The sequence below is a fragment of the Ambystoma mexicanum genome, chromosome 3p (assembly GCF_040938575.1).
Source record: "Ambystoma mexicanum isolate Mex_15411 chromosome 3p, UKY_AmexF1_1, whole genome shotgun sequence".
Lineage (NCBI taxonomy): Eukaryota > Metazoa > Chordata > Amphibia > Caudata > Ambystomatidae > Ambystoma > Ambystoma mexicanum.
Window position 1 is genome coordinate 60,644,360 of NC_090925.1, and position 8,077 is coordinate 60,652,436.

Here is an 8,077-nt window from a genome sequence, read left to right on the forward strand (position 1 = left end):
CCCCCACCCCCCGCTCATGCCCCGTGTCTCCCTACTGTACACCCATCCCCCGCTCATTCCCTGTGTCTCTCTCCCCTTCCCCCCAACCCCCGCACATGCCCCATATCTCTCTCCCCTTCCCCCCACCCCCCGCTCATGCCCCGTGTCTCCCTACTGTTCCCCCCACCCCCTGCTCATGCCCCGTGTCTCTCTCCCCTTCCCCCCTCCCCCCGCTCATACCCCGTGTGTCTCTACCCTTCCCCCCACCCCCGCTCAGCCCCGTGTGTCTCTCCCCTTCCCCCCACACCGCTCATACCCCGTGTCTCCCTACCGTTCCCCTCCACCCCCGCTCATGCTCCGTGTGTCTCTCCCCTTCCACCCACCCCCCTGCTCATGTCCCGTGTGTCTCTCCCCTTCCCCCTACTCCCCCGCTCACGCCCCGTGTGTTTCTCCCCTTCCCCCCACCTCCCGCTCATGCCCCTTGTCTCCCTACTGTTCCCCCAACCCCTGCTCATACCCCATGTCTCCCTACTGTTCGTTCCCCCCCACCCCTTCTCATGCCCCGTGAGTCTCTCCCCTTCCCCCCACCCCCCGCTCATGCCCAGTGTGTCTCTCCCCTTCCCCCCTGCTCATGCCCCGTGTGTCTCTCCCCTTCCCCCCACCCCCCGCTCATGACCTGTCTCCCCTGTTACCCCCTACCTCCCACTCATGCCCCGTGTCTCCCTTGTGTTACCCCCCACCCCCAGCTCATGCCCCGTGTCTCCCTTGTGTTACCCCCCCACCCCCCGCTCATGCCCTGTGTCTCCCTTGTATTAGCCCCCACCCCCAGCTAATGCCCCGTGTCTCCCTTGTGTTACCCCCCAACCCCCGCTCATACCCTGTGTCTCCCTACTGTTCGTTCCCCCACCCCCCGCTCATGCCCTATGTGTCTCTCCCCTTCCCCCCACTCCCCGCTCATGCCCTGTGTGTCTCTCCCCTTCCCCCCTTCCCCCCACACCCTGCTCATGCCCCGTGTGTCTATCCCCTTCCCCCCACCCCCCACTCATGCCCCGGGAGGCTCTCCCCTTCCCCCCCACCCCCCGCTCATGCCCCGTGTGTCTCTCTGCTTTCCCACACCCCCCGCTCATACCCCGTGTGTCTCTCCCCTTCCCCCACCCACCGCTCATGTCCTGTGTGTCTCTCCCCTTCCCCCACCTCCCGCTCATGCCCCGTGTCTCCCTACTGTTCCCCCCACCCCCCGCTCATGCCCCGTGTCTCTCTCCACTTCCCCGCCACACCCGCTCATGCCCTGTGTCTACCCTGTTCCACCCACCCCACGCTCACGCCCCGTGTGTCTCTCCCCTTCCCCCCACCCCCCGCTCATGCCCCGTGACACTCTCCCCTTCCCCCCCACCCCCTGCTCATGCCCCGTATGTCTCTCTGCTTTCCCACACCCCCCGCTCATGCCCCGTGTGTCTCTCCCCTTCCCCCACCCCCCGCTCATGCCCCGTGTGTCTATCCCCTTCCCCCACCCCCGCTCATGCCCTTTGACACTCTCCCCTTCCCCCCCAGCCCCCGCTCATGCCCCGTGTGTCTCTTTGCTTTCCCACACCCCCCCGCTCATTCCCCGTGTGTCTCTCCCCTTCCCACAACCCCAGCTCATGCCCCGTGTGTTTCTCCCCTTCCCCTACCTCCCGCTCATGCCCCGTGTCTCCCTACTGTTCCCCCCACCCCCGCTCATGCCCCATTTCTTTCTCCACTTCCCCGCCACCCCTGCTCATGCCCCGTGTCTACCCTGTTCCCCCACCCCCTGCTCATGCCCCGTGTGTCTCCCCTGTTCCCCCCACCCCCCGCTCATGCCCCGTGTCTCCCTTGTGTTACCCCCCACCTCCAGCTCATGCCCCGTATCTCCCTTGTGTTACCCCCCCACCCCCGCTCATGCCCCGTGTCTCCCTCGTGTTACCCCCCACCCCCGCTCATGCCCTGTGTCTCCCTTGTGTTACCCCCACCCATGCCTTGTCTCCCCTGTTACCCCCCACCCCCGCTCATGCCCAGTGTCTCCCTTGTGTTACCCCCGCTCATGCCCCGTATCTCTTCCCTTCCCCCAACCCCGCTCATGTCCTGTGTGTCTCTCCCCTCCCCCACCCCTTGCTCATGCCCCGTGTGTCTCTCCCCTCTCCCCCACCCCACGCTCATGCCCTGTGTGTCTCTCCCCTCCCCCTCCCCACCCGCTCATGCCTTGTGTGTCTCTCCCCGCCCCCCCACCCCCCGCTCATTCCCCGTGTGTCTCTCACTTCCTCCCCACCGCCCGCTCATACCCAGTGTGTCTCGCCCCTTCTCCCCCACCCCCCGCTCATGTCCCGTGTCTCTCTCCCCTTCCCCCCACCCCCCGCTCATGCCCCATATCTCTCTCCCCTTCCCCCCCACCCCCGCTCATGCCCCGTGTCTCCCTACTGTTCCCCCCACCCCCTGCTCATGCCCCGTGTCTCTCCCCTTCCCCCCACCCCCGCTCATGCCCCGTGTGTCTCTCCCCTTCCCCCCACACTGCTCATACCCCGTGTCTCCCTACTGTTCCCCTCCACCCCATGCTCATGCCCCGTGTGTCTCTCCCCTTCCATCCACCCCCCTGCTCATGCCCTGTGTGTCTCTCCCCTTCCCCCCACCCCCCGCTCATGCCCCATGTGTCTATCCCCTTCCCCCCACCCCCCGCTCATGCACCATGTCTCTCTCCTCCCCTTCCCCCAACTCCCCCGCTCATGCCCCGTGTGTCTCTCCCCTTCCCCCCACCCCCTGCTCATGCCCCGTGTGTCTCTCCCCTTCCCCCACCCCCCGCTCATGCCCCGTGTGTCTATCCCCTTCCCCCACCCCCCGCTCATGCCCTGTGACACTCTCCCCTTCCCCCCCAGCCCCCGCTCATGCCCCGTGTGTCTCTTTGCTTTCCCACACCCCCCGCTCATGCCCCGTGTGTCTCTCCCCTTCCCACAACCCCAGCTCATGCCCCGTGTGTTTCTCCCCTTCCCCTACCTCCCGCTCATGCCCCGTGTCTCCCTACTGTTCCCCCCACCCCCCGCTCATGCCCCATTTCTTTCTCCACTTCCCCGCCACCCCTGCTCATGCCCCGTGTCTACCCTGTTCCCCCACCCCCTGCTCATGCCCGTGTGTCTCCCCTGTTCCCCCCACCCCCCGCTCATGCCCCGTGTCTCCCTTGTGTTACCCCCCACCTCCAGCTCATGCCCCGTATCTCCCTTGTGTTACCCCCCCACCCCCGCTCATGCCCCGTGTCTCCCTCGTGTTACCCCCCACCCCCGCTCATGCCCTGTGTCTCCCTTGTGTTACCCCCACCCATGCCTTGTCTCCCCTGTTACCCCCACCCCCGCTCATGCCCAGTGTCTCCCTTGTGTTACCCCCGCTCATGCCCCGTATCTCTTCCCTTCCCCCAACCCCGCTCATGTCCTGTGTGTCTCTCCCCTCCCCCACCCCTTGCTCATGCCCCGTGTGTCTCTCCCCTCTCCCCCACCCCACGCTCATGCCCTGTGTGTCTCTCCCCTCCCCCTCCCCACCCGCTCATGCCTTGTGCGTCTCTCCCCGCCCCCCCACCCCCCGCTCATTCCCCGTGTGTCTCTCACTTCCTCCCCACCGCCCGCTCATACCCCGTGTGTCTCGCCCCTTCTCCCCCACCCCCCGCTCATGTCCCGTGTCTCTCTCCCCTTCCCCCCACCCCCCGCTCATGCCCCATATCTCTCTCCCCTTCCCCCCCACCCCCGCTCATGTCCTGTGTGTCTCTCCCCTCCCCCACCCCTTGCTCATGCCCCGTGTGTCTCTCCCCTCTCCCCCACCCCACGCTCATGCCCTGTGTGTCTCTCCCCTCCCCCTCCCCACCCGCTCATGCCTTGTGTGTCTCTCCCCGCCCCCCCACCCCCCGCTCATTCCCCGTGTGTCTCTCACTTCCTCCCCACCGCCCGCTCATACCCAGTGTGTCTCGCCCCTTCTCCCCCACCCCCCGCTCATGTCCCGTGTCTCTCTCCCCTTCCCCCCACCCCCCGCTCATGCCCCATATCTCTCTCCCCTTCCCCCCCACCCCCGCTCATGCCCGTGTCTCCCTACTGTTCCCCCCACCCCCTGCTCATGCCCCGTGTCTCTCCCCTTCCCCCCACCCCCGCTCATGCCCCGTGTGTCTCTCCCCTTCCCCCCACACTGCTCATACCCCGTGTCTCCCTACTGTTCCCCTCCACCCCATGCTCATGCCCGTGTGTCTCTCCCCTTCCATCCACCCCCCTGCTCATGCCGTGTGTGTCTCTCCCCTTCCCCCCACCCCCCGCTCATGCCCCATGTGTCTATCCCCTTCCCCCCACCCCCCGCTCATGCACCATGTCTCTCTCCTCCCCTTCCCCCAACTCCCCCGCTCATGCCCTGTGTGTCTCTCCCCTTCCCCCCACCCCCTGCTCATGCCCCGTGTGTCTCTCCCCTTCCCCCACCCCCCGCTCATGCCCCGTGTGTCTATCCCCTTCCCCCACCCCCCGCTCATGCCCTGTGACACTCTCCCTTCCCCCCCAGCCCCCGCTCATGCCCCGTGTGTCTCTTTGCTTTCCCACACCCCCCGCTCATGCCCCGTGTGTCTCCCCCTTCCCCCCACCCCCCGCTCATGCCCCGAGTGTCTATCCCCTTCCCCCCACCCCCCGCTCATGCCCTGTGACACTCTCCCCTTCCCCCCCACCCCCCACCCCCCGCTCATGCCCCGTGCCTCTCTCCCCGACCCCCCACCCCCCGTTCATGCCCCGTGTGTCACACCCCTTCCCCCAACCCCCCGCTCATGCCCCGTGTGTCTCTCCCCTTCCCCCACCCCCCGCTCATGCCCCGTGTGTCTATCCCCTTCCCCCACCCCCCGCTCATGCCCTGTGACACTCTCCCCTTCCCCCCCAGCCCCCGCTCATGCCCCGTGTGTCTCTTTGCTTTCCCACACCCCCCGCTCATGCCCCGTGTGTTTCTCCCCTTCCCCTACCTCCCGCTCATGCCCCGTGTCTCCCTACTGTTCCCCCCACCCCCCGCTCATGCCCCATTTCTTTCTCCACTTCCCCGCCACCCCTGCTCATGCCCCGTGTCTACCCTGTTCCCCCACCCCCTGCTCATGCCCCGTGTGTCTCCCCTGTTCCCCCCACCCCCCGCTCATGCCCCGTGTCTCCCTTGTGTTACCCCCCACCTCCAGCTCATGCCCCGTATCTCCCTTGTGTTACCCCCCCACCCCTGCTCATGCCCCGTGTCTCCCTCGTGTTACCCCCCACCCCCGCTCATGCCCTGTGTCTCCCTTGTGTTACCCCCACCCATGCCTTGTCTCCCCTGTTACCCCCCACCCCCGCTCATGCCCAGTGTCTCCCTTGTGTTACCCCCGCTCATGCCCCGTATCTCTTCCCTTCCCCCAACCCCGCTCATGTCCTGTGTGTCTCTCCCCTCCCCCACCCCTTGCTCATGCCCCGTGTGTCTCTCCCCTCTCCCCCACCCCACGCTCATGCCCTGTGTGTCTCTCCCCTCCCCCTCCCCACCCGCTCATGCCTTGTGTGTCTCTCCCCGCCCCCCCACCCCCCGCTCATTCCCCGTGTGTCTCTCACTTCCTCCCCACCGCCCGCTCATACCCCGTGTGTCTCGCCCCTTCTCCCCCACCCCCCGCTCATGCCCCATATCTCTCTCCCCTTCCCCCCACCCCCGCTCATGCCCCGTGTCTCCCTACTGTTCCCCCCACCCCCTGCTCATGCCCCGTGTCTCTCCCCTTCCCCCCACCCCCGCTCATGCCCCGTGTGTCTCTCCCCTTCCCCCCACACTGCTCATACCCCGTGTCTCCCTACTGTTCCCCTCCACCCCATGCTCATGCCCCGTGTGTCTCTCCCCTTCCATCCACCCCCCTGCTCATGCCCTGTGTGTCTCTCCCCTTCCCCCCACCCCCCGCTCATGCCCCATGTGTCTATCCCCTTCCCCCCCACCCCCCGCTCATGCACCATGTCTCTCTCCTCCCCTTCCCCCAACTCCCCCGCTCATGCCCCGTGTGTCTCTCCCCTTCCCCCCACCCCCTGCTCATGCCCCGTGTGTCTCTCCCCTTCCCCCACCCCCCGCTCATGCCCCGTGTGTCTCTCCACTTACCCCCACCCCCCGCTCATGCCCCTTGTCTCCCTACTGTTCCCCCCACCCCCCGCTCATGCCCTATGTCTCTCTCCACTTCCCCACCCCCGCTCATGCTCTGTGTCTCCCCTTCCCCCCCACCCCCGCTCATACCCCGTGTGTCTCTCCCCTTCCCCCCACCCCCGCTCATGCCCCCGTGTCTCTCCCCTTCCCCCCACACCCCACTCATGCCCCGTGTCTCTCCCCTTCTCCCCCAAACCGTTTATACCCCGTGTCGCCCTACTGTTCCCCTCTACCCCCCGCTCATGCCCCGTGTGTCTCTCCCCTTCACCCCACCCCGCTCATGCCCCGTGTCTCTCTCCCTTCCCCCTGTGTCTCTCCCCTTCCCCCCACCCCTCGCTCATGCCCCGTGTGTCTCTCCCCTTCTCCCACCCCCCGCTCACGCCCCGTGTGTCTCTTCCCTTCCCCCTACCCCCCCGCTCATGCCCCGTGTCTCCCTACTGTTCCCCCCCACCCCCCGCTCATTCCCCGCGTCTCTCTCCACTTCCCCCCACCCCCCGCTCATGCCCCGTGTCTCCCCTGTTCCCCACACCCCCCGCTCATGCCCCTTGAGTCTCCCCTGTTCCCCCCACCACCTGCTCATGCCCGTGTCTCCCTTGTGTTATCCCCCACCCCCCCGCTCATGCCCTGTGTCTCCCTTGTGTTACCCCCCTCTCATGCCCCGTGTCTCTCCCTTCCCCACACCCCCCGCTCATGCCCCGTGTGGCTCTCCCCTCCCCCACCCCCGCTCAAGCCCCTTTTGTCTCTCCCCTCTCCCCCATCCCCCTCATGCCCCGTGTGTCTCTCCCCTCCCCCCCACCCCCCGCTCATGCCCCGTGTGTCTATCACCTCCCCCCAACCCCGCTCATGCCCCATGTGTCTCTCACTTCCCCCCACCCTCCGCTCATGCCCCGTGTCTCCCTCCCCTTCCCCCCCACCCCCTGCTCATGCACCGTGTGTCTCTCCCCTTCTCCCCACCCCCCGCTCACGCCCCGTGTGTCTCTTCCCTTCCCCCCTACCCCCCGCTCATGCCCCGTGTCTCCCTACTGTTCCCCCCCACCCCCCGCTCATTCCCCGCGTCTCTCTCCACTTCCCCCCACCCCCCGCTCATGCCCCGTGTCTCCCTGTTACCCCCACCCCCCGCTCATGACCCTTGAGTCTCCCCTGTTCCCCCCACCTCCTGCTCATGCCCCGTGTCTCCCTTGTGTTATCCCCCACCCCCCCGCTCATGCCCTGTGTCTCCCTTGTGTTATCCCTCTCATGCCCCGTGTCTCTCCCCTTCCCCACACCCCCCGCTCATGCCCGTGTGGCTCTCCCCTCCCCCACCCCCGTTCAAGCCCCTTTTGTCTCTCCCCTCTCCCCCACCCCCCCCTCATGCCCTGTGTGTCTCTCCCCTCCCCCGACCCCCCGCTCATGCCCCGTGTGTCTATCACCTCCCCCCCACCCTCCGCTCATGCCCCGTGTGTCTCTCCCCTTCCCCCACCCCCCTCTCATGCCCCGTGTGTTTCTCCCCTTCCCCCACCTCCCGCTCATGCCCCGTGTCTCCCTACTGTTCCCCCCACCCCCCGCTCATGCCCCGTGTCTCTCTCCACTTCCCCGCCACCCCCGCTCATGCCCCTTGTCTAGCCTATTTCCCCCCCTGCTCATGCCCCGTGTGTCTCCCCTGTTCCCCCCACCCCGATCATGCCCCGTGCTCCCTTGTGTTACCCCCCACCCCCAGCTCATGCCCCGTATCTCCCTTGTGTTACCCCCCCACCCCCCGCTCATGCCCCGTGTGTCTCTCCCTTCCCCCACCCCCCGCTCTTGCCCCGTGTTTCTCTCCCCTTCCCCCCACCTCCCGCTCATGCCCCGTGTCTCCCTACTGTTCCCCCCACCCCCCGCTCATGCCCCATTTCTTTCTCCACTTCCCCGCCACCCCTGCTCATGCCCCGTGTCTACCCTGTTCCCCCCACCCCCCGCTCATGCCCCGTGT